The following is a 26685-nucleotide window of genomic DNA, read 5'->3' on the forward strand; positions in this document are numbered from 1 at the left end:
TTTTTAAATTTCCAAGCCAATTTTCTCCTTCTACCCCTCCCTTCAACTAACTGTTTTGATTTTTCAACCGGTTCAAGGCTAAGCCGAGCACACTTTTCCTAAACACTGATCACCACCCTTTGGCCTCAGCTGGCCTGATCCTGTTAAGAAATTGTCTATCTCTTGCCCCTTAAATTTGTGCTACAATTGCAATCAACTATAACCCAAGTAAAAAACAACACACTTGCTTGTTACGTCTATCGTCATCATCACTTATTGCCAAGCTATACTATGCATGTCATTAGTCTTTGGGGATGGCCCATGTAATGGAAATGGCCTATGAACTTTGAGAATAGCAGAATTAGGAGAATTAAAGAGAGTATTTTTGTGAGACCACTTTGAGAACATATAGAGTGAACTTATTTAACTGTAGCAACTTAATCATAGTACTTAATTAACTTGGTATGAAAAATACTTTTGCAAGAAAGAGAGTTTAGATAACTTGACAACAACAGTTGAGGATCGGATTTATGTGGAGCCGATCCCCCCTCCAATAGGCTTTTGTATTATAGCTTCTCCTATCAAGAGAGACTTGGTTCAATATAATCTTTGTGTTCCTTGTGAACCTAGGTGTAGCAATGAAGATGGAAATCTTCATGCATCACGAGCATAACATAGACTTTGTAAAAAACATTAACCATCCCCAGCCTCAATCCCAAGGCCTCAAACACCTTCCAAGGTGCAGAGAACTAGCAGGGAATGAGGGTAGGGAAGAGGAAGAAGAAACATTCATAGGAGAAAGAAATAGTTCCTCACTTATCATCACTCTTATTGCTAGCATACATAATAGCATAGTAATGAAGATTGAGAAGATGGAAAGCTCAAGCATTAAAGCATGGTTGGTTGGATTTGCATTCCATAGCCAAGAGTGTTGGTGTAGGCTCTCAACTTCTCTACTAGCTTGGATAAGATCAGTGCGCTCCTTGCCGCATTGTCGAAGCAAGGGACTTGCCAATACACCGTGTGCGAGCCACAAACGGCTCCAAGCACACAACAAGCCTAAACTAGCAAGCTCAAGGAAACAAAGGGTGTGTCACTCACCGCTCTACGCTCGCCTTCGTGGTGGATTCCTCGCCGCGATGAAGAAGAAGCTGCAGCCGTGCCGCGCTCAACCGCTTCACCGCCGTCGTGCCTTCGTAATGCTCGATCGCACACACACTCTCCCTCTCTCTCTCTCTCTCACACACACACACACACAAGGAGGTGAAGAAGAAGAAGATGGAGATGGAGCAAGAGCACTCTTCAATTGCACAAATGAGAGAATCAGTAAAAATTAGGTTTAGTTGGCTTTTATAGGAGCTCACCCCATTCACACTTGGGCGCCCATGCTTAACCAACTAATCCCTTGAATGTCCCAGTTAAAGTGCGCCTCTCATCGACGATCACTCTACCTTTCCCTATTGGACCGACAAGCCCGGTACCTGACTCTAAATAATACAACGTTTATAGATCATAGGGTGTCCGTGTGCCGTGAGGGTTAACAAATGGAACACTCTCACACACTAAAACACGAGAGAGAGAGAGAGAGAGAGAGAGATAGTGCTCGGGCTGCTTTGAAACGTATCGGCAATGATCAAGCACACACAACTATATATTTAAGAAAGAGAGAGAAAGGGGAAGGGGGTGCTTGTTGCATTAATACCTTCTTACAAATCTGTCATGACAAATCAAAGTGAGATTAGTATTTGTTCAACATATCTTGCGTAAATTTCACCACAACACATCACAAGAAAAGCCACCTCAATCACTGTCTTAAGGCCAGGGGAGTCCTCTCCACCCTGTCGCCCTCTTACAGTATGTGGGATTTATGGCTAGATTGATGACAACACGAGAGACAAGCTATCAAGAACTTAACAAAAAACACCAAGACACTTACGCATCATTGTTGTCCATTACTTCACGTTGGAAGGGAGACAAAGTATCCAAGCTTAGTCCAAATCCACCCTCCTTGATTCAGCGAATGTTGGGCTTACACTAGTAGGAGAAATGATAGATTTCCTACTCTCAATTGAATGATCACTCTCTCTCTTACAATGGCATAGAATTCCCTTGCTAATCCCCTATTACAACACATGCACATGCATAAGACAATGAGCTTCCACTCAAGAGCTCCTTCTAGAGAGGTTGAGCTTGGCTTCTCAAGCTATAGCATAGTGCTCTTGCTTATGGCTCCCCCTTTTGTGCTAGCTACACCCTCCTTTTATAGCAATTTTGAAGGCTAGGGTTACTCCTCTAACCATGGTTGGGTTAGATTTTCAGCAATTTATCTAATTTCTTTTGCTTGGAATTATCAAGAAGTTGGTGGGGAAAGAGAGAGGAGAGAAATGGAGGTGATAGGACTTTTCATAGTGGGTTAGTGTTAGTAGAGTTAGTATTAATTTACAAATGGAATTGGATATTTACAATGGGAGTATCCATATAGGATACAAATAAGGAAGAAAAACTCTTAAGAGGTAAGAAAAGGTGGATTTCTTACAAGGTTGATGCTCCAAGTGTCTTGAGTAGGGCCGATTTTGACGCTTGTTGACGGTCCACTAGCTTTGACGGTACATTTTTTCTCCACTCTTGACTTTCCTTGAGAGACAAGGTAATTGAAGCTGAGTAATCAACCACCATGAGCTGTCTTTTAAGAGAAGAGACTGAATTTTGTTGGTTTTTTTGAAAGATATGGGTAACTTGGAGGAGGAAAAATGAGACTAGGTGGTCAATTTTGGAATGGAATTGTGTGTGGGAGGTATGAGTTCACCATGGTTTCTCTTATTCTTCAAGGTTGAGGAGAAGGTGAGTAGGGTGCAGAGAGGAGTGGTGAGAGAGGTGGGGATGATGAGTGGAGAACTGTGTGTGAAAGAGGAAAATGATAAAGTGGAAGAGAGAGTGTGGCTGCATAGCATGGAAAAACTGGGGTCCACTAATAAAATCATAGCTCACAGCTCGTCGATCAAAAAAATATGAAAAAATTTGAGGCAAAAGTTCAGCCCACGAGCTACAACTTTTGCTTGTATCACCTTTTCAAATTCGAAGAGCAAGTGAACTTTAAAAATTCAGCAAAACCGACCGTTTTTTTCCACTGCACAAGGTCCTTGTGGGGTCCTTCTTTGGATGATTCTTTTGAATACCTCCAAGAGTGAGCCCTCCATAGTGCATGTATGCATTCCACCTACCCTTGAACTTATTTGGTAGGTCTATAATTGAAGATATTGTTGAGATCATGATATAAGTGAATAGTACAACTAAGAAAATCAAATATTGAGGGGTCTAAAAAATATGTACATGTCAAATATAAATAATATAAGTGGAAAAAATATAAAGGGGTCAAAAGAAATCTCTCTCATTATGAGGCTATCATAAAAAGATAAATATTTTTGGTGTTCTAATTTTTTAGAAAAAAAAAATAGATGTAGGAAGGGAAAAATCACAATAGTGAAAAAATATACACATAAATAAAACTAGTTTTTTTGGATTTTTGTTGGGGTGGAGTTACACCAAATATAAGAGAAGCTTACATGAAAATATTTCTATATGGAATAAAGAGTATGAAAAATGGTAAGAAAAATTGTGGTAATGGTGAGGCAATGTACAGAGCATAAATAACACACACCTAGGTAAAAATATTTAAATAAATACCAAAATAATTATGAAAAAATCTTTTATTTAGGCCCTATATACAAAGAAATATTTACATACGCATGGGCCATAATATACTTATATTTTTTATTTTTTTTATTTTTTTGGCTCAACTAGCCCAATGCCTAGCTAATTGAGGGTTTTTTATTTCAGTAAGGAGAGATGGGAAAAGTCCCCTAACTCACACGCACCTATATACAGTGAAATGGTAGGGATAGCCACACTGTTTGGATGATTTTCGTAGGGTGAGGTAACTCACTGTGGCAATTACAAAGAGCCGAAAAACGGCTATCATTAGCCCTCCCCCTGGATGATGGTATATTCATGTACCATCATAGAGCATCTTTTCCAAAGAGAGTGCTTCAGAGTCCTTGACGAGATTTTTATTGTTTGGCCCCTCATAATTTTGGCTAGAGTTACACTCATGCTTCATGTAACAATACTTACATGAGACAGTGGCCTTTGGACAGATCTTTGGTAGATCCTTTGGTAGAAGGCGACTCAAATAGGGCTTCAAGCGATACCCGTTTACCTTCTTGGAGTGCTCTTTACCGTTCAAGTCCATAAGCTGATAGTAACTAGAATTGAAAGCCTTCTTGACTATGTATGGCCCTTGCCATCTAGTTTCAAATTTGGCATCAAAACGATTATCGAGTCGATTGTCATACCTTAGCACAAGATCTCCTTCATTGATGCCTTTGTCCTTCAATTTCTTGTCAAGCTTCTCCTTTGTCTGTGTGGCTTTCCTCTTATAGCACTCGTATGCTGCTTCTCTTTTCCACTCAAGCTCGGCTAAGGTAAGAAGTCGATCCATCCATGCTTCTTGATCATCTTGTGCTGATTTGCCATGAAGTCGCATTGTTGGAATGTTTAGCTCAATTGGTTGTAAAGCCTCTTGACCACAGACCAAGTGAAATGGTGTGAACTCCGTGGCTTCCCTATATGTGGTTCGATATGCCCACAAGGCACCATCTAAGAAGTCATCCCATAATTTTGTGTTGTTTTGCACCATCTTTCTAATGATTCCTGCAATGACACCATTAGCCTTCTCCACCAAACCATTTGACTGTGGGTAGTATGGTGTGCTATGACGATGTAGAATGTGAAGCTCTTCACAAACTTCTGTGAGCAAGCCCTTCTTAAACCCTGGACCATTATCAGAAACAATCTCCAAAGGTGTGCCAAATCTGCAACAAATGTGATTGTACACAAACTTGCTAACTGTCCTCTCATTCACTCTTGCCACACTTTGAGCTTCCACCCACCTAGTCATATAGTCTACAGCCACTAGAATGTAGAGTTTACCATTTTTTGTCCTAGGCAGAGGACCAATAGCATCAATGCCCCACTTTTCAAAGGGTCCATTTGCAAGCACTATTTGCCTCGGGCCATGCACCAATCTTCTATTTCCATTTATCTGACAATTGTGACAGCTTTTACACCAATGTTGAACATCCACATGCAAGCTTGGCCAAACATACCCCGCAAGCAAAATCTTCTTCACAGTTGATTCTTGGGCAAAATGACCACCACATGCCTCTTCATGCAAACCTTTTAGAATGGCTAGAATTTCCTCGATAGTTGGTACTCTTCTGCACACTTGATCCTTCCCTCTTTGATAGAGGGAGCCTTCTAGGAAGAGATATGCGCTTGCCTTCTTCACGAGTCTCCTCTTCTGAGCCTTCGTGAAGTCTTGTGGAAACTCGCCCTCCAAAATGTAGCTAATAATGGGAGTCAATGACTCCAATCCCTGGTATCTCGGTTGCTTGACAGTTGCTGCCACCATGATGACCTGCACTTCTTTCTCAACACATGTAACTACTTGCTGTGCAAGTAAATCGGCATCTTCATTCTGTTTCCTAGGAATATGATATAGTTGCACTTCTTCAAATTGATTAAACAATCTACGAATGGCATGAACTTTTGTCCGTAAGCTTTCATTCTTGCATGCCCAAATACCTAAAATCTGTTTAACAATGAGAAGTGCATCTCCCTTTACCATGAGGCGTTGTATACCATGGCCAATGCATATTTATAAACCATGAAGTAGTGTGTCATATTCTGCTTCATTGTTGCTAGCTGAACTTGGTAGATTGAACTTCTCTTTCATGACCACCTCTCCACTTGGGTTGAGCAACACTAGCCCTCCCCCTGCTTTTCCTGCGGCTCGACAAAAAGCTCCATCAAAGAACAAGGTAAAAGCATTAGGAATACTTTTTGGTGGTGGCAATGGTAGGGTCTTTACTTCAGGCACCTTAATCTCCTTTTCATGCACCCTATAAGTGAGAATCCCTGCCAATTGTGCACGCACACTATCTTCTACCTTGAAAGAGTATTGAAACTCTTGCAACTCCATAATCCACTTTGAGATCCTAGTACTAAGATTCATTTGAGATGACACCCAAGGGAACAAATTCTCTGCGGTGAGGATTACAAAAGGTTTTGGGAGCAAGTAGGATCTAAACTTCCTTATCGCAAACATGAGAGAAAGCATCATGAAATCTGCTTCTGTGTAGTCTCTCTCCAAAGCATTCATGACCCTACTAGCAAAGTAGATGGGTCGCATCCTTGTACTGTGGGGATCTTGTTGTAGCAACACAGCACCAATTGTTTCCCTTCCAACACTAGAGCTAACAAAGAATGTGTACTCCCAACAAGGAGGCATGAGTGTTGGTAGCTCTGACAAAATGACTTTAATGTTACAAAAATACTCTTCAAGCTCATCAAACCATGTAAATTCTACTTGTTGTGTCAACTTTTGCAAAGGATGAAGCAACTCCGAGGCTAAGTGAATGAAGCGTGACATATACTTCACCTTCTGAATGAAAGAGATGACCTCCTTAAGACTCTTGGGTGATGGTAGCTCAATAAGAGCCTTTGCCTTTGAAGGATCCACTTCAATGCCTTTGTAAGAAACTTTATGACCAAGCAAGATTACTTCATCCTCACCTATATGGCACTTGTCGGGGTTGAGTTGACCTCCCATGTCGTAGAGCTTCTTTAAACCTTCTTCTACCCTTTGTAGATGCAATGATTTTGAGCTATAAATACAGAAATCATCAATGAACACCCTAATTGAATTTCCAAAGAATGCTTGAAACACCATATTCATGAAACGTTGGAATGTTGCAGGAGCATTTGTCAGACCAAATGGCATGACTCTAAAAGCATAACAACCCCAAGGAGTGATAAAGGTTGTTTTCAATTGATCCTCCAATGCAATCCCTATTTGAAAGTAACATGAGTAACCATCGCACACAGTGTACTTCTCATGACCAGCTACCTCATTTAGTATCTCATCCTGGAATGGGAGGGGAAAGTGATCTCTTTTTGTTGCCTCATTAAGTGGACGATAATCCACACACACCCTCCACTTGCCGTTTTTCTTAGGAGTGACAACAACGGGAGAGACCCACTCTGAATTCTCCACTGGATAAATGAAACCTGCTGCTAGAAGCTTTCTTACCTCCTTGAGTAGAGCCTGCTCCTTAATGACTCCTAGCCTTCGTAGCTTTTGAGCCTTAGGTGTGGCCTCTGGCTTCAACTCAATCTTGTGTTGAACAACATCTACTCCACGCACGTCTGTGTAGTCTTTAGCAAAAAGCCTAGGAAACATCCTTAGCACACATTTGAACTCCTCTCTTTCATCCTTTGTAAGTGTTGTTGATAGCATACCTTCCAGCATCCCTTCATCTTGAACACCTTCGTTCTCTTGAGGACCTACCTCCTCCAAGCCTTGACAAGAGGTCTCTTGGTTGCTTGGCTTAAACCTTACCCCCATGACTTCGATGGAAGACTCCTCTTCAGTAATGTTGCCGCTACTTTCTTCTTCTGAAGTGCTATCGGTCCAACCTTCTTCCGTCTCACTTTGAGATGATTCTTCATGGAGCTCCTCTTGGTGTTGCTCCTTCATGTCAAAGACAACCTTCTTGTGATTGTCATTCCTGCAAATTAGCTTTCCACTCTCCCAATCCTGCAAAGCTCGCATTTTCATTAGCCATGGTCTTCCTAGGATAAATGGGTAACCATTTCCCTTGGTAGACATGACATAGAAATCCACTGCCTTCTTAATGCCAAAGGCCTCCACAAAAACATTTTTACAAATGCCTACGCACCTAGCCTTGCTATTGTTTGCCATTTTCACCTTGATTTCAGGTGTCTCATGGATGTGCATGCCTAGTCTTTGCATGAGCCCTTCTGTCATGATGCAAATTTGTGCACCTCCATCCACTAGACCTTTCTTAACCAATCTTCCTTTTATGTAACAATCTATCACAGGTGTAATATCCTCGTTCATTTCAGCATGTGCAATTTTTACAACAGGAAAACCCTCTTTTACCTTTCTCCTAGTGCTAACTACCTTTGTTAAATCCCTCCTAACTTGTGGGCATAATGCAAGAAACTGAGGCCATGAGATATCAGGACCCTTACCTCGCATGTCTTCCAACAGGTTGTATGGAGCCATACCATGTCCAAGAGGGAAGTCTTGGAGATTGATACGACGTCGAGTCCTCTTAGCTTCCTTGGTCTCCTTTGCCTTCTTGCCTTGTCCATGGTCACTCTGTGATGGGACACCCTCTTTCTCTTTACCTTTCCTCGGCCACGCTTAATGCCATTTGCTTCCATGTCAACCTCATTTGAGTTTGTCACCTCTACCACATGCACATTTGGATCTGGCAAAGGTGGAACTCCTTCTACCCCTTGTGGAGGTGGTCTTGGTCCATTTGGCCTTTGTAGAAGCCTTGGTTGTTGACCAGCTCCTTCTCCTGCATTCATCACTGGGTAATTCAAGTTAGGTCTCCCTGGCTCTCCACGGGGCCAAGGACAATTATACATCCCATGTCTAGACTCTCCGCAATTCCAACATTGCAAGACTCTCCTAGTTCGTGGTGGATCTCGCTCTTCTGACTTCTTTGCTTGTCCCTTTGGACCTACAGCTTGTGCAAGGTGAATTGACAGGCTGCTTAAAGATTCATTTAACTTCTCAATCACTTCAGTCGTTACCTCAGGAAGCTCCCTAGATGTTGATGCTTGTGACTTACCTTTGGGTCTAATACCTTCTATTGGAACCTCTCCCCTTAAGCACTTGAGTTTCCTATACTTCTCAGCAGCCCTAGTTTCCGCTGCATCAAAAGTAGCAGGTGCACCCGCCTCAACTTTTACCTTAAGGTCAGGAAAGAGTCCGGCTATGAACCTCTCCTTCTTTAAAAATTCTGCACCATCACCAGGGTTAGCAACATTTCGTATCCATAGAGCCCAAAGACGTAGAAACTCTTGCTTGTACAAGTAGTAGTCATCTAAGTCTTTTTGCTTATGAGAAACAATGTCTTGCCATAGTTTTTGAGTGTTTTGGGGATCAAATAAGTATCTCTTAAAACGATTCAAAACTTCTGTGTAATTCCCCTTAACTTCCTCAGGCAAAGAGTCAAACCAAGTACTAGCATCTTTCCTAAGGACCACCTCAAACATTTCTACACGTTCTTGATCAGTTATTATCCTCTTGATACGGCAAGACATCTTGACATTTGCTAAAAATAATTATGCATCCTCTCCGGGCTCTCCAAAGAAAAGAGGATATCCAGGCATTTGGCGTTGGCTCTCCATTGAATTGATTTCAAAGTGACGCGTTTTTGTTTTTTCTTTCTTTAAAAGATTTACACAATAATATTTTCTAAATTGCAATCTATTCTACAACAAAATAAAAATATTCACATCAAATGACCTATGATAATCAATAAGAGGTAGAATGACAGGGTTTGGTGACGCGAGAATTTCTCCTGCTCTTTGGGCACCAAACATGAATACCATACGTTGTTGAAAATGGATTTTTCTACTAATTGCAATGTTTACTCTAATGTGTGGAGTGAAATGAAAGGGAAAAACCTGTATTCCTGGGCCATTATCCATGGTCTATGCATGACCTAATTCTTAAAACAAAACAAAAATATAGACGTCCAAACTAAGGTCGTACCTAATGAGAGGCAAAATAAAAGGATTTACTGATGCGTTTATCTCTACCAACCTAAGAGGACCTAAAATTCTACGAATTACTCGTTGAAATTGCAACTTAGTACTAACAATTATGTGTACCTTTTGCCTTGCAATGGGAATGAAGGGATCATACAAATTCTCGTGATTCATGCAAGCTACTTGATTATGCTAAAGGTTGAGCCTTCACAAAACATACACAAGCCTGTCCTCAATGGGGGCACCAATTTGAGGCGGTCCGGGGCAGGCAACAAGAAGAGCAACCTCTAGACACCCTTCAAGGCTCCCGTGCTGCTCAATGGGGCTGGGGCACAACAAAACACAAACCAAAACAACAAACCCACAGCCAAATCCCAACTACACAAGGGACACCACCTAGTTTAAGAGCGAACTAGGACGCAAAAGAGGAGAATCGTTAGAGCAACCCACAAACAAGCAAGGAATTTACACTAACCCTAACACCAATGGAACACTCTCACACACTAAAACACGAGAGAGAGAGAGAGAGAGAGAGAGATAGTGCTCGGGCTGCTTTGAAACGTATCGGCAATGATCAAGCAAACACAACTATATATTTAAGAAAGAGAGAGAAAGGGGGAGGGGGTGCTTGTTGCATTAATACCTTCTTACAAATCTGTCATGACAAATCAAAGTGAGATTAGTATTTGTTCAACATAGCTTGCGTAAATTTCACCACAACACATCACAAGAAAAGCCACCCCAATCACTGTCTTAAGGCCAGGGGAGTCCTCTCCACCCTGTCGCCCTCTTACAGTATGTGGGATTTATGGCTAGATTGATGACAACACCAGAGACAAGCTATCAAGAACTTAACAAAAAACACCAAGACACTTACGCATCATTGTTGTCCATTACTTCACGTTGGAAGGGAGACAAAGTATCCAAGCTTAGTCCAAATCCACCCTCCTTGATTCAGCGAATGTTGGGCTTACACTAGTAGGAGAAATGATAGATTTCCTACTCTCAATTGAATGATCACTCTCTCTCTTACAATGGCATAGAGTTCCCTTGCTAATCCCCTATTACAACACATGCACATGCATAAGACAATGAGCTTCCACTCAAGAGCTCCTTCTAGAGAGGTTGAGCTTGGCTTCTCAAGCTATAGCATAGTGCTCTTGCTTATGGCTCCCCCCTTTTGTGCTAGCTACACCCTCCTTTTATAGCAATTTTGAAGGCTAGGGTTACTCCTCTAACCATGGTTGGGTTAGATTTTCAGCAATTTATCTAATTTATTTTGCTTGGAATTATCAAGAAGTTGGTGGGGAAAGAGAGAGGAGAGAAATAGAGGTGATAGGACTTTTCATAGTGGGTTAGTGTTAGTAGAGTTAGTATTAATTTACAAATGGAATTGGATATTTACAATGGGAGGATCCATGTAGGATACAAATAAGGAAGAAAAACTCTTAAGAGGTAAGAAAAGGTGGATTTCTTACAAGGTTGATGCTCCAAGTGTCTTGAGTAGGGCCGATTTTGACGCTTGTTGACGGTCCACTAGCTTTGACGGTACATTTTTTCTCCACTCTTGACCTTCCTTGAGAGACAAGGTAATTGAAGCTGAGTAATCAACCACCATGATGCTGTCTTTTAAGAGAAGAGGCTGAATTTTGTGGTTTTTTTGAAAGATATGGGTAACTTGGAGGAGGAAAAATGAGACTAGGTGGTCAATTTTGGAATGGAATTGTGTGTGGGAGGTATGAGTTCACCATGGTTTCTCTTATTCTTCAAGGTTGAGGAGAAGGTGAGTAGGGTGCAGAGAGGAGTGGTGAGAGAGGTGGGGATGATGAGTGGAGAAGTGTGTGTGAAAGAGGAAAATGATAAAGTGGAAGAGAGAGTGTGGCTGCATAGCATGGAAAAACTGGGGTCCACTAATAAAATCATAGCTCACAGCTCGTAGCTCAAAAAAATATGAAAAAATTTGAGGCAAAAGTTCAGCCCACGAGCTACAACTTTTGCTTGTATCACCTTTTCAAATTCGAAGAGCAAGTGAACTTTAAAAATTCAGCAAAACCGACCGTTTTTTTCCACTGCACAAGGTTCTTGTGGGGTCCTTCTTTGGATGATTCTTTTGAATACCTCCAAGAGTGAGCCCTCCATAGTGCATGTATGCATTCCACCTACCCTTGACCTTATTTGGTAGGTCTATAATTGAAGATATTGTTGAGATCATGATATAAGTGAATAGTACAACTAAGAAAATCAAATATTGAGGGGTCTAAAAAATATGTACATGTCAAATATAAATAATATAAGTGGAAAAAATATAAAGGGGTCAAAAGAAATCTCTCTCATTATGAGGCTACCATAAAAAGATAAATATTTTTGGTGTTCTAATTTTTTAGAAAAAAAAAATAGATGTAGGAAGGGAAAAATCACAATAGTGAAAAAATATACACATAAATAAAACTAGTTTTTTTGGATTTTTGTTGGGGTGGAGTTACACCAAATATAAGAGAAGCTTACATGAAAATATTTCTATATGGAATAAAGAGTATGAAAAATGGTAAGAAAAATTGTGGTAATGGTGAGGCAATGTAAAGAGCATAAATAACACACACCTAGGTAAAAATATTTAAATAAATACCAAAATAATTATGAAAAAATCTTTTATTTAGGCCCTATATACAAAGAAATATTTACATACGCATGGGCCATAATATACTTATATTTTTTATTTTTTTTATTTTTTTGGCTCAACTAGCCCAATGCCTAGCTAATTGAGGGTTTTTTATTTCAGTAAGGAGAGATGGGAAAAGTCCCCTAACTCACACGCACCTATATACAGTGAAATGGTAGGGATAGCCACAGTGTTTGGGTGATTTTCGTAGGGTGAGGTAACTCACTGTGGCAATTACAAAGAGCCGAAAAACGGCTATCATTAGCCCTCCCCCTGGATGATGGTATATTCATGTACCATCATAGAGCATCTTTTCCAAAGAGAGTGCTTCAGAGTCCTTGACGAGATTTTTATTGTTTGGCCCCTCATAATTTTGGCTAGAGTTACACTCATGCTTCATGTAACAATACTTACATGAGACAGTGGCCTTTGGACAGATCTTTGGTAGATCCTTTGGTAGAAGGCGACTCAAATAGGGCTTCAAGCGATACCCGTTTACCTTCTTGGAGTGCTCTTTACCGTTCAAGTCCATAAGCTGATAGTAACTAGAATTGAAAGCCTTCTTGACTATGTATGGCCCTTGCCATCTAGTTTCAAATTTGGCATCAAAACGATTATCGAGTCGATTGTCATACCTTAGCACAAGATCTCCTTCATTGATGCCTTTGTCCTTCAATTTCTTGTCAAGCTTCTCCTTTGTCTGTGTGGCTTTCCTCTTATAGCACTCGTATGCTGCTTCTCTTTTCCACTCAAGCTCGGCTAAGGTAAGAAGTCGATCCATCCATGCTTCTTGATCATCTTGTGCTGATTTGCCATGAAGTCGCATTGTTGGAATGTTTAGCTCAATTGGTTGTAAAGCCTCTTGACCACAGACCAAGTGAAATGGTGTGAACTCCGTGGCTTCCCTATATGTGGTTCGATATGCCCACAAGGCACCATCTAAGAAGTCATCCCATAATTTTGTGTTGTTTTGCACCATCTTTCTAATGATTCCTGCAATGACACCATTAGCCTTCTCCACCAAACCATTTGACTGTGGGTAGTATGGTGTGCTATGACGATGTAGAATGTGAAGCTCTTCACAAACTTCTGTGAGCAAGCCCTTCTTAAACCCTGGACCATTATCAGAAACAATCTCCAAAGGTGTGCCAAATCTGCAACAAATGTGATTGTACACAAACTTGCTAACTGTCCTCTCATTCACTCTTGCCACACTTTGAGCTTCCACCCACCTAGTCATATAGTCTACAGCCACTAGAATGTAGAGTTTACCATTTTTTGTCCTAGGCAGAGGACCCATAGCATCAATGCCCCACTTTTCAAAGGGTCCATTTGCAAGCACTATTTGCCTCGGGCCATGCACCAATCTTCTATTTCCATTTATCTGACAATTGTGACAGCTTTTACACCAATGTTGAACATCCACATGCAAGCTTGGCCAAACATACCCCGCAAGCAAAATCTTCTTCACAGTTGATTCTTGGGCAAAATGACCACCACATGCCTCTTCATGCAAACCTTTTAGAATGGCTAGAATTTCCTCGATAGTTGGTACTCTTCTGCACACTTGATCCTTCCCTCTTTGATAGAGGGAGCCTTCTAGGAAGAGATATGCGCTTGCCTTCTTCACGAGTCTCCTCTTCTGAGCCTTCGTGAAGTCTTGTGGAAACTCGCCCTCCAAAATGTAGCTAATAATGGGAGTCAATGACTCCAATCCCTGGTATCTCGGTTGCTTGACAGTTGCTGCCACCATGATGACCTGCACTTCTTTCTCAACACATGTAACTACTTGCTGTGCAAGTAAATCGGCATCTTCATTCTGTTTCCTAGGAATATGATATAGTTGCACTTCTTCAAATTGATTAAACAATCTACGAATGGCATGAACTTTTGTCCGTAAGCTTTCATTCTTGCATGCCCAAATACCTAAAATCTGTTTAACAATGAGAAGTGCATCTCCCTTTACCATGAGGCGTTGTATACCATGGCCAATGCATATTTATAAACCATGAAGTAGTGTGTCATATTCTGCTTCATTGTTGCTAGCTGAACTTGGTAGATTGAACTTCTCTTTCATGACCACCTCTCCACTTGGGTTGAGCAACACTAGCCCTCCCCCTGCTTTTCCTGCGGCTCGACAAAAAGCTCCATCAAAGAACAAGGTAAAAGCATTAGGAATACTTTTTGGTGGTGGCAATGGTAGGGTCTTTACTTCAGGCACCTTAATCTCCTTTTCATGCACCCTATAAGTGAGAATCCCTGCCAATTGTGCACGCACACTATCTTCTACCTTGAAAGAGTATTGAAACTCTTGCAACTCCATAATCCACTTTGAGATCCTAGTACTAAGATTCATTTGAGATGACACCCAAGGGAACAAATTCTCTGCGGTGAGGATTACAAAAGGTTTTGGGAGCAAGTAGGATCTAAACTTCCTTATCGCAAACATGAGAGAAAGCATCATGAAATCTGCTTCTGTGTAGTCTCTCTCCAAAGCATTCATGACCCTACTAGCAAAGTAGATGGGTCGCATCCTTGTACTGTGGGGATCTTGTTGTAGCAACACAGCACCAATTGTTTCCCTTCCAACACTAGAGCTAACAAAGAATGTGTACTCCCAACAAGGAGGCATGAGTGTTGGTAGCTCTGACAAAATGACTTTAATGTTACAAAAATACTCTTCAAGCTCATCAAACCATGTAAATTCTACTTGTTGTGTCAACTTTTGCAAAGGATGAAGCAACTCCGAGGCTAAGTGAATGAAGCGTGACATATACTTCACCTTCTGAATGAAAGAGATGACCTCCTTAAGACTCTTGGGTGATGGTAGCTCAATAAGAGCCTTTGCCTTTGAAGGATCCACTTCAATGCCTTTGTAAGAAACTTTATGACCAAGCAAGATTACTTCATCCTCACCTATATGGCACTTGTCGGGGTTGAGTTGACCTCCCATGTCGTAGAGCTTCTTTAAACCTTCTTCTACCCTTTGTAGATGCAATGATTTTGAGCTATAAATACAGAAATCATCAATGAACACCCTAATTGAATTTCCAAAGAATGCTTGAAACACCATATTCATGAAACGTTGGAATGTTGCAGGAGCATTTGTCAGACCAAATGGCATGACTCTAAAAGCATAACAACCCCAAGGAGTGATAAAGGTTGTTTTCAATTGATCCTCCAATGCAATCCCTATTTGAAAGTAACATGAGTAACCATCGCACACAGTGTACTTCTCATGACCAGCTACCTCATTTAGTATCTCATCCTGGAATGGGAGGGGAAAGTGATCTCTTTTTGTTGCCTCATTAAGTGGACGATAATCCACACACACCCTCCACTTGCCGTTTTTCTTAGGAGTGACAACAACGGGAGAGACCCACTCTGAATTCTCCACTGGATAAATGAAACCTGCTGCTAGAAGCTTTCTTACCTCCTTGAGTAGAGCCTGCTCCTTAATGACTCCTAGCCTTCGTAGCTTTTGAGCCTTAGGTGTGGCCTCTGGCTTCAACTCAATCTTGTGTTGAACAACATCTACTCCACGCACGTCTGTGTAGTCTTTAGCAAAAAGCCTAGGAAACATCCTTAGCACACATTTGAACTCCTCTCTTTCATCCTTTGTAAGTGTTGTTGATAGCATACCTTCCAGCATCCCTTCATCTTGAACACCTTCGTTCTCTTGAGGACCTACCTCCTCCAAGCCTTGACAAGAGGTCTCTTGGTTGCTTGGCTTAAACCTTACCCCCATGACTTCGATGGAAGACTCCTCTTCAGTAATGTTGCCGCTACTTTCTTCTTCTGAAGTGCTATCGGTCCAACCTTCTTCCGTCTCACTTTGAGATGATTCTTCATGGAGCTCCTCTGGTGTTGCTCCTTCATGTCAAAGACAACCTTCTTGTGATTGTCATTCCTGCAAATTAGCTTTCCACTCTCCCAATCCTGCAAAGCTCGCATTTTCATTAGCCATGGTCTTCCTAGGATAAATGGGTAACCATTTCCCTTGGTAGACATGACATAGAAATCCACTGCCTTCTTAATGCCAAAGGCCTCCACAAAAACATTTTTACAAATGCCTACGCACCTAGCCTTGCTATTGTTTGCCATTTTCACCTTGATTTCAGGTGTCTCATGGATGTGCATGCCTAGTCTTTGCATGAGCCCTTCTGTCATGATGCAAATTTGTGCACCTCCATCCACTAGACCTTTCTTAACCAATCTTCCTTTTATGTAACAATCTAGCACAGGTGTAATATCCTCGTTCATTTCAGCATGTGCAATTTTTACAACAGGAAAACCCTCTTTTACCTTTCTCCTAGTGCTAACTACCTTTGTTAAATCCCTCCTAACTTGTGGGCATAATGCAAGAAACTGAGGCCATGAGATATCAGGACCCTTACCTCGCATGTCTTCCAACAGGTTGTATGGAGCCATACCATGTCCAAGAGGGAAGTCTTGGAGATTGATACGACGTCGAGTCCTCTTAGCTTCCTTGGTCTCCTTTGCCTTCTTGCCTTGTCCATGGTCACTCTGTGATGGACACCCTCTTTCTCTTTACCTTTTCCTCGGCCACGCTTAATGCCATTTGCTTCCATGTCAACCTCATTTGAGTTTGTCACCTCTACCACATGCACATTTGGATCTGGCAAAGGTGGAACTCCTTCTACCCCTTGTGGAGGTGGTCTTGGTCCATTTGGCCTTTGTAGAAGCCTTGGTTGTTGACCAGCTCCTTCTCCTGCATTCATCACTGGGTAATTCAAGTTAGGTCTCCCTGGCTCTCCACGGGGCCAAGGACAATTATACATCCCATGTCTAGACTCTCCGCAATTCCAACATTGCAAGACTCTCCTAGTTCGTGGTGGATCTCGCTCTTCTGACTTCTTTGCTTGTCCCTTTGGACCTACAGCTTGTGCAAGGTGAATTGACAGGCTGCTTAAAGATTCATTTAACTTCTCAATCACTTCAGTCGTTACCTCAGGAAGCTCCCTAGATGTTGATGCTTGTGACTTACCTTTGGGTCTAATACCTTCTATTGGAACCTCTCCCCTTAAGCACTTGAGTTTCCTATACTTCTCAACAGCCCTAGTTTCCGCTGCATCAAAAGTAGCAGGTGCACCCGCCTCAACTTTTACCTTAAGGTCAGGAAAGAGTCCGGCTATGAACCTCTCCTTCTTTAAAAATTCTGCACCATCACCAGGGTTAGCAACATTTCGTATCCATAGAGCCCAAAGACGTAGAAACTCTTGCTTGTACAAGTAGTAGTCATCTAAGTCTTTTTGCTTATGAGAAACAATGTCTTGCCATAGTTTTTGAGTGTTTTGGGGATCAAATAAGTATCTCTTAAAACGATTCAAAACTTCTGTGTAATTCCCCTTAACTTCCTCAGGCAAAGAGTCAAACCAAGTACTAGCATCTTTCCTAAGGACCACCTCAAACATTTCTACACGTTCTTGATCAGTTATTATCCTCTTGATACGGCAAGACATCTTGACATTTGCTAAAAATAATTATGCATCCTCTCCGGGCTCTCCAAAGAAAAGAGGATATCCAGGCATTTGGCGTTGGCTCTCCATTGAATTGATTTCAAAGTGACGCGTTTTTGTTTTTTCTTTCTTTAAAAGATTTACACAATAATATTTTCTAAAGTGCAATCTATTCTACAACAAAATAAAAATATTCACATCAAATGACCTATGATAATCAATAAGAGGTAGAATGACAGGGTTTGGTGACGCGAGAATTTCTCCTGCTCTTTGGGCACCAAACATGAATACCATACGTTGTTGAAAATGGATTTTTCTACTAATTGCAATGTTTACTCTAATGTGTGGAGTGAAATGAAAGGGAAAAACCTGTATTCCTGGGCCATTATCCATGGTCTATGCATGACCTAATTCTTAAAACAAAACAAAAATATAGACGTCCAAACTAAGGTCGTACCTAATGAGAGGCAAAATAAAAGAATTTACTGATGCGTTTATCTCTACCAACCTAAGAGGACCTAAAATTCTACGAATTACTCGTTGAAATTGCAACTTAGTACTAACAATTATGTGTACCTTTTGCCTTGCAATGGGAATGAAGGGATCATACAAATTCTCGTGATTCATGCAAGCTACTTGATTATGCTAAAGGTTGAGCCTTCACAAAACATACACAAGCCTGTCCTCAATGGGGGCACCAATTTGAGGCGGTCCGGGGCAGGCAACAAGAAGAGCAACCTCTAGACACCCTTCAAGGCTCCCGTGCTGCTCAATGGGGCTGGGGCACAACAAAACACAAACCAAAACAACAAACCCACAGCCAAATCCCAACTACACAAGGGACACCACCTAGTTTAAGAGCGAACTAGGACGCAAAAGAGGAGAATCGTTAGAGCAACCCACAAACAAGCAAGGAATTTACACTAACCCTAACACCAATGGAACACTCTCACACACTAAAACACGAGAGAGAGAGAGAGAGAGAGAGAGATAGTGCTCGGGCTGCTTTGAAACGTATCGGCAATGATCAAGCAAACACAACTATATATTTAAGAAAGAGAGAGAAAGGGGGAGGGGGTGCTTGTTGCATTAATACCTTCTTACAAATCTGTCATGACAAATCAAAGTGAGATTAGTATTTGTTCAACATAGCTTGCGTAAATTTCACCACAACACATCACAAGAAAAGCCACCTCAATCACTGTCTTAAGGCCAGGGGAGTCCTCTCCACCCTGTCGCCCTCTTACAGTATGTGGGATTTATGGCTAGATTGATGACAACACCAGAGACAAGCTATCAAGAACTTAACAAAAAACACCAAGACACTTACGCATCATTGTTGTCCATTACTTCACGTTGAAAGGGAGACAAAGTATCCAAGCTTAGTCCAAATCCACCCTCCTTGATTCAGCGAATGTTGGGCTTACACTAGTAGGAGAAATGATAGATTTCCTACTCTCAATTGAATGATCACTCTCTCTCTTACAATGGCATAGAGTTCCCTTGCTAATCCCCTATTACAACACATGCACATGCATAAGACAATGAGCTTCCACTCAAGAGCTCCTTCTAGAGAGGTTGAGCTTGGCTTCTCAAGCTATAGCATAGTGCTCTTGCTTATGGCTCCCCCCTTTTGTGCTAGCTACACCCTCCTTTTATAGCAATTTTGAAGGCTAGGGTTACTCCTCTAACCATGGTTGGGTTAGATTTTCAGCAATTTATCTAATTTATTTTGCTTGGAATTATCAAGAAGTTGGTGGGGAAAGAGAGAGGAGAGAAATAGAGGTGATAGGACTTTTCATAGTGGGTTAGTGTTAGTAGAGTTAGTATTAATTTACAAATGGAATTGGATATTTACAATGGGAGTATCCATGTAGGATACAAATAAGGAAGAAAAACTCTTAAGAGGTAAGAAAAGGTGGATTTCTTACAAGGTTGATGCTCCAAGTGTCTTGAGTAGGGCCGATTTTGACGCTTGTTGACGGTCCACTAGCTTTGACGGTACATTTTTTCTCCACTCTTGACCTTCCTTGAGAGACAAGGTAATTGAAGCTGAGTAATCAACCACCATGATGCTGTCTTTTAAGAGAAGAGGCTGAATTTTGTGGTTTTTTTGAAAGATATGGGTAACTTGGAGGAGGAAAAATGAGACTAGGTGGTCAATTTTGGAATGGAATTGTGTGTGGGAGGTATGAGTTCACCATGGTTTCTCTTATTCTTCAAGGTTGAGGAGAAGGTGAGTAGGGTGCAGAGAGGAGTGGTGAGAGAGGTGGGGATGATGAGTGGAGAAGTGTGTGTGAAAGAGGAAAATGATAAAGTGGAAGAGAGAGTGTGACTGCATAGCATGGAAAAACTGGGGTCCACTAATAAAATCATAGCTCACAGCTCGTAGCTCAAAAAAATATGAAAAAATTTGAGGCAAAAGTTCAGCCCACGAGCTACAACTTTTGCTTGTATCACCTTTTCAAATTCGAAGAGCAAGTGAACTTTAAAAATTCAGCAAAACCGACCGTTTTTTTCCACTGCACAAGGTCCTTGTGGGGTCCTTCTTTGGATGATTCTTTTGAATACCTCCAAGAGTGAGCCCTCCATAGTGCATGTATGCATTCCACCTACCCTTGACCTTATTTGGTAGGTCTATAATTGAAGATATTGTTGAGATCATGATATAAGTGAATAGTACAACTAAGAAAATCAAATATTGAGGGGTCTAAAAAATATGTACATGTCAAATATAAATAATATAAGTGGAAAAAATATAAAGGGGTCAAAAGAAATCTCTCTCATTATGAGGCTACCATAAAAAGATAAATATTTTTGGTGTTCTAATTTTTTAGAAAAAAAAAACACACTTTTGCCATAGTAGACTTTGGGAAAAAACTCAACTATGAAATCATATTGGGAAGACCTTTCATGTGACAGGTACAACTTATCCAAGATTGGAAAAACAATTATTTGTACTTGAAGCAAGTGGAATCTATAACAAGAGTAAATTTAAAAGATCACACTTATAGAGATGTCTTGAAAACACCCATACAATAGTTTGATTCAGTCTCTTCGACTGAAACTAAACTCCCATCCTGGTTAAACAAAGAAACTCCTATTTGGATGTGTGGAGCTTCAGAAAACGGAAGCTTAAGACGAGAAGAATGTATCCTAGAAAGGGAATGCACAGACGAAGCCTATGTACCTGAACCCTTTCTTGAGCATTTGTTTGAGCCATTTGAATGGACTCAAATTTTAGTGACCATGGATGTTTTGTGTGAATATGTCTATGCCTACTCAATTTTGCAATCAGGATGGCTACAACATAATTCCCATCCAAATGATTTCAATCCACAACATTGAAGACAAAGATGAGGAAACCAAGGACTTAATGAAAGCTCAACAAGTCTTTTCAGACCTCTATTATGATGCAACTTATGAGTTAGATAAACACTCAGCTACCTCAGAAGGTTCGGGGTCAGAAAAAGAGCATATGAGAGCTAAGATACTCTTAAAAGGAGGGGAGGAAAAGTTTTTTGACTTTCCAAACCGAAAATCGAGCATACAAAAATGGTATAGACGAAAAAGAGACACCAGAAACGTGAAAACATGACCTATGTCATCAGTCTCCAGTAGAACACAATTCTTGATGCAGAGAGATGCAAATGATTGTGTCAAGGAAAAAATAATTTGCAGATAACCTTCAAACAAAACCTCAAAAATGTCTCAAACATCGAGAAAAACAAGGAAGGGTACTTAAACAAACCCACAGGATAAGAAACCACTCATTACTCAAGTCGAGCGGAAAAAGAAATATCAAGAGTTGAAAAAGGATCTAAAGGAGATATACACAACCAAAATGGCAACCATGGAAGAGGATGGTAAGGATGTAATGAGCGTTCCATCCCATTACAAAAAGTATACTCTCCAAAATTGAAAAATCCTAGTTGAACAACCTGTTAGGGAACTACGGAAACAGGGTGAGTCTTAAGAAGGACCTAAAAACGCTAAAAGGATAGACTTGGCAGAACCAGGAGAAGAGCCTAGACTTGCTTACATTGTGAATGACCTAACAGAAGAAGAAGAAGAGCTCTTGCTGAGCTTGTTAAAGGAATACCGAGATGTCTTCTCTTGGTCTTACAAGGATCTCAAGGGTGACGTTGATCCAGAAATCTGTCAACATACCATACCCATGAGAGATGATGCGAAACCAAGTAAACAAAGGCCATACACGTATAATGAAACATTTCCCAGGAAGATAAAAGAAGAGATTAAAAAACTAAACGAAGCCAAATTCATTTATGATATTGAACACACATATTGGGTATTAGATTAATATAATCAATAAAGATTGAATTAAAGCATAAGAAATACTCTTTGCAAGTGTTGTAACGGATAAAAAAGGCTCACAGATACAAAACATAATGTCCCTATATATAGGGAGCTCAAAAGGGGGGCTAAATCCTATATCTAGGAAGTGATTGTAGAGATATAAAAAAGGGTCCAATAAGAGAGAGAGGCGCTAGAAGACTATGGATAATCTTAGAGTGATTTAGGGAGAGAATTGAGGATTCTAAAGGTAGAAAGGCCCTAGAGAGCAAGAATCCCTTTAGCCTTACTGAAAGCTTAAAATGAAGATTTAAACTAGGACTAAGGTATTTTTAAGCTAGGGCATTAGGCTTGATCTCCAACAAACCCTCCTTCAAGTTGATGACCTAGCACAACAGAAAAATCTTTGTGATACACCTACTGCATGGCGATCAACTTCAAACACTCCACTCGACAGATACTGGCTCATAGCTATCACCTGCAAGGAACGGCGTCAATCACTCCCGACAGCTTCGCTGTCCAGACAATTATAAAGCTTCACTTATAAAAAATTTGTAAGGCCTCCAAATGGCATGTCCCATAGGGTTTTTACATTCCTTGTCTTAAAATCCTTCCGAGGCAGAGTGACTTGACATGCTTTGATCTAAAGCCAGAAAGTTTCTCTCGACCTTCTTGAGGAAGATGCTAACCGGCTCTCCTTCAACCAATACAAAGCCCTCGCCTCACAAGACTTAGGTTTTAAAGGCTCATGTTTTTTGAGGAATTATTGAACTCCGAAAAAAGGAAGAAATCCCCTTGTAAAAGAGAATAGACAGTGCCTTTGAATAAATTCAAGAGGTAAGACCTTCTCTGGAAATGAGCAAAAAATCATCTTTGATTAGCACAATCACAAACAAAACTAAAACACCAGTAAACCGTGACAAAGAAGAAGTAACTTCCAAAGCTACACGCTGAGGCGGTCTGGGGTGGGCAACAAGAAGAGTGGCCTCTAAGCACTCTTCTAGACTCCCGTGCTGCTCAATTGGGTTGGGGTTGGAAAAAAACAACAAACACACACACAAACCCGCAACCTAACCCTACACAAATTTGGCGCACCACCTAGTTTTGGATGCGAACTAGGACGCGTAAAGAGAGAGAGAGAGAGAGAGAGAGAGAGAGAGAGAGAGAGAGAGAGAGAGAGAGAGAGAGAGAGAGAGAAAGAGAGAGAGAGAGAGAGAGAGAGAGATAGTGCTTGGGCTGCTTTGAAATGTATTGGCAGTGATCAAGCAAACACAATTATATATGTAAGAAAGAGAGAGAAGGGGGAGGGGGTGCTTGTTGCATTAATACCTTCTTACAAATCTGTCATGACCAATCAAAGTGAGATTAGTATTTTTTCAACATAGCTTGAGTAAATTACACCACAACACATCACAAGAAAAGCCACCCTAATAATTGTCTTAAGGCCAGGGGAGTCCTCTCCACCATGTCGCCCTCTTACAGTATGTGGGATTTATGGCTAAATTGATGACAAAACCCAGAGGCAAGCTATCAAGAACTTTTAAAAAAAACACCAAGACACTTACACATCATTGTTGTCCATTACTTCACGTTGGAAGAGAGACAAAGTATCCAAGCTTAGTCCAAATCCACCCTCCTTGATTCAGCAATGTTGGCTTACACTAGTAGGAGAAATAATAGATTTCCTACTCTCAATTGAATGATCACTCTCTCTCTTACAATGGCATAGAGTTCTCTTGCTAATCACCCCTATTACAACACATGCACATGCATAAGACAATGAGCTTCCACTCAAGAGCTCCTTCTAGAGAGGTTGAGCTTGGCTTCTCAAGCTATAGCATAGTGCTCTTGCTTATGGCTCCCCTCTTTTGTGCTAGCTACACCCTCCTTTTATAGCAATTTTGAGGGCTAGGGTTACTCCTCTAACCATGGTTGGGTTAGATTTTCAGCACTTATCTAATTTCTTTTGCTTGGAATTATCAAGAAGTTGGTGTGGATAAATGAAGAAGAGAGAGAGGAGAGAAGTGGAGGTGATAGGACTTTCCACAGTAGGTTAGTGTTAGTAAATTAGTAGAGTTAGTATTTTTATTGATTTACAAATGGAATTGGATATTTACAATGGGAGTATCCAAGTAGGATACAAATAAGGAAGAAAAAACTCTTAATAGGTAAGAAAATATGGATTTCTTACAATGTTGATGCTCCGAGTGTCTTGAGTAGGGTCAATTTTGACGCTTGTTGACGGTCCACTAGCTTTGACGGTACGTTTTTTCTCCACTCTTGACCTTCCTTGGGAGCCAAGGTAAGTGAACATGAGTAATCAATCACCATGATGCTGTCTTTCAAGAGAAGAGGCTGAATTTTGTGGTTTTTTTTATAGATATGGGTAATATGGATGAGGAAAAATGAGACTAGGTGGTCAATTTTGGAATGGAAGTATGTGTAGGAGACATGAGTTCACCATGGTTTCTCTTATTCTTCAAGGTTGAGAAGAAGGTGAGTAGGGTGCAGAGAGGAGTGGTGAGATAGGTGGGGATGATGAGTGGAGAAGTGTGTGTGAAAGAGGAAAATGATAAAGTGGAAGAGAGAGTGTGGTTGCATAGCATGGGAAAACTGAGGTCCACCAATAAAATCATAGCTCATAGCTCGTAGCTCAAAAAAATATGAAAAACTTTGAGGTAAAATTTCAGCCCACGAGCTACAACTTTTGTTTGTATCACCTTTTCAAATTCGGAGAGCGAGTGATCTTTAAAATTTCAGCAAAACCGACTGTTTTTTTCCTCTGCATAAAGTCCTTGTGGGCTCCTTCTTTGGATGATTCTTTTGAATACCTCCAAGAGTGAGCCCTCCATAGTGCATGCATGCATGCCACATACCCTTGTTCTTATTTGGTAGGTCTATAATTGAAGATATTGTTGAGATCATGATATAAATGAATAGTACAACTAAGAAAATCAAATATTGAGGGGTCTAAAAAAATATGTACATGTCAAATATAAATAATATAGGTGGAAAAAATATAAAGGGGTCAAAATAAATCTCTCTCATTATAAGTCTACCATAAAAAGATGAATATTTTTGGTGGTCTAATTTATGAGAGTAATAGAGAATAGATGTAGGAAGGAAAAAATCACAATAGTGAAAAAATATACATATAAATAGAACTAGTTTTTTTGGATTTTTGTTGGGATGGAGTTACACCAAAAATAAGAGAATTTTGCATTAAATTATTTTTATATGGAATAAAGATTATGCAAAATGGTAAGAAAAAATATGGTAATGGTGAGTCAATGTACATAGCATAAATAACACAACGTAGGTAGAAATATTTAAATAAATACCAAAATAATTATGAAAAATCCTTTTATTTAGGCCCTATATACAATGAAATATTTACACACAAATGGGCCATAATATACTTATTTTTTTTATTTTATTTTTTATTTTTTTGGCTCAACTAGCCCAATGACTAGCTAATTGAGGGTTTTTAAGAAGATATGGGAAAAGTCCCCTAACTCACACACACCTATATACAGTGAAAGGGTGTGGGTAACCACAGTGTTTGAGTGATTTGACAAGGTGAGGTAACTCACTATGGAAATTACAGAGAACCGAAAAACGGCTATCAACGCATACGTGGTCCTAGAATTTACAGGACAGCTAGAAAGAAATTCTGCCCATACTGCAAAACTTGGTATGTTGAACCACAACAACCCAAACGAAATTCTGTTCAAGAAGCATTTGCCAATTAAGTAAATCATTCTCTTTGTACGGAGTTTTAGACACTGGTAGAGTAGTACTTTATTAAGACCACTCCTAGTATGGAAATTAGTGATAAATTCAACGGCACGAACTTCTTCACATGGCAAACTCGAATAAAATTCAGACTTATGAAAAAGGGATTATGAGATATTGTAGGAAGAGAACCTGCAGGAACTTCAACTAGAGAAACTTCCACAACATTTGAGCAAAGAAATCTAAAAGCTCTAGGTATTCTAGGGGAAGGCTTACAATATGTCTTTATACATCACATTGGTTCTTGCACCACTGCTGCACAAGAATCTTGGGTTTTACTTGAAAAAGTATTTGGTACTACTTCCAAAACATCTAAAATCATGCTCTTCATAGAGTTTTTTTCATTTTGACAAAAGCTGTTGACACTACTATGTCAGCACACTTAAGCAAATTCAAGAGTTTACAATCACAATTAGCAGGAATCAACAAAGATGTGGAAGAAGAAATCAAAGTAGCTGTTGCCTTTTTTGGAATCTTTGAATGATGTGTTCCTTTGAGGTTCCCTTGAGTTGTTTCCTTTGTAGAATGGTCATTGACTTCTGTTGCCCTCCTTACTTGCAGGTGATAGCTACGAGCTAGTATCTGGCGAGTGGAGTGTCTGAAGTTGATCGGCATGTAGTGGATTAGTGATCCATGTGATGAAAGTCATCAAAGTGAGTCGCCATGACAACTATTTGCAGCCATTGGCGGGCTTAGGCAAGGCTAATGAAGTTCTGTGCATGCAGCTTGTGTGTGGGAGACCACGATGGGCTTGATTGAAGATCCCTATGGTGAGTCATGGCGAGGGAAGCTCGAATGCTGAGATGA

General features: G+C 40.5%; 1 non-coding gene across 1 annotated transcript; it reads right to left on the reverse strand.

Annotated features, from left to right (window-relative positions):
- Nucleotides 1-22671: 22671 nt before the first annotated feature.
- LOC147420122 (U6atac minor spliceosomal RNA) lies at nt 22672-22793 on the reverse strand. The gene has a single exon (XR_015187074.1). It is a non-coding gene; the product is annotated as a U6atac minor spliceosomal RNA (small nuclear RNA).
- Nucleotides 22794-26685: the final 3892 nt, after the last annotated feature.

The sequence above is a fragment of the Adiantum capillus-veneris genome, chromosome 28 (assembly GCF_014529385.1).
Source record: "Adiantum capillus-veneris isolate H3 chromosome 28, ASM1452938v2, whole genome shotgun sequence".
Lineage (NCBI taxonomy): Eukaryota > Viridiplantae > Streptophyta > Polypodiopsida > Polypodiales > Pteridaceae > Adiantum > Adiantum capillus-veneris.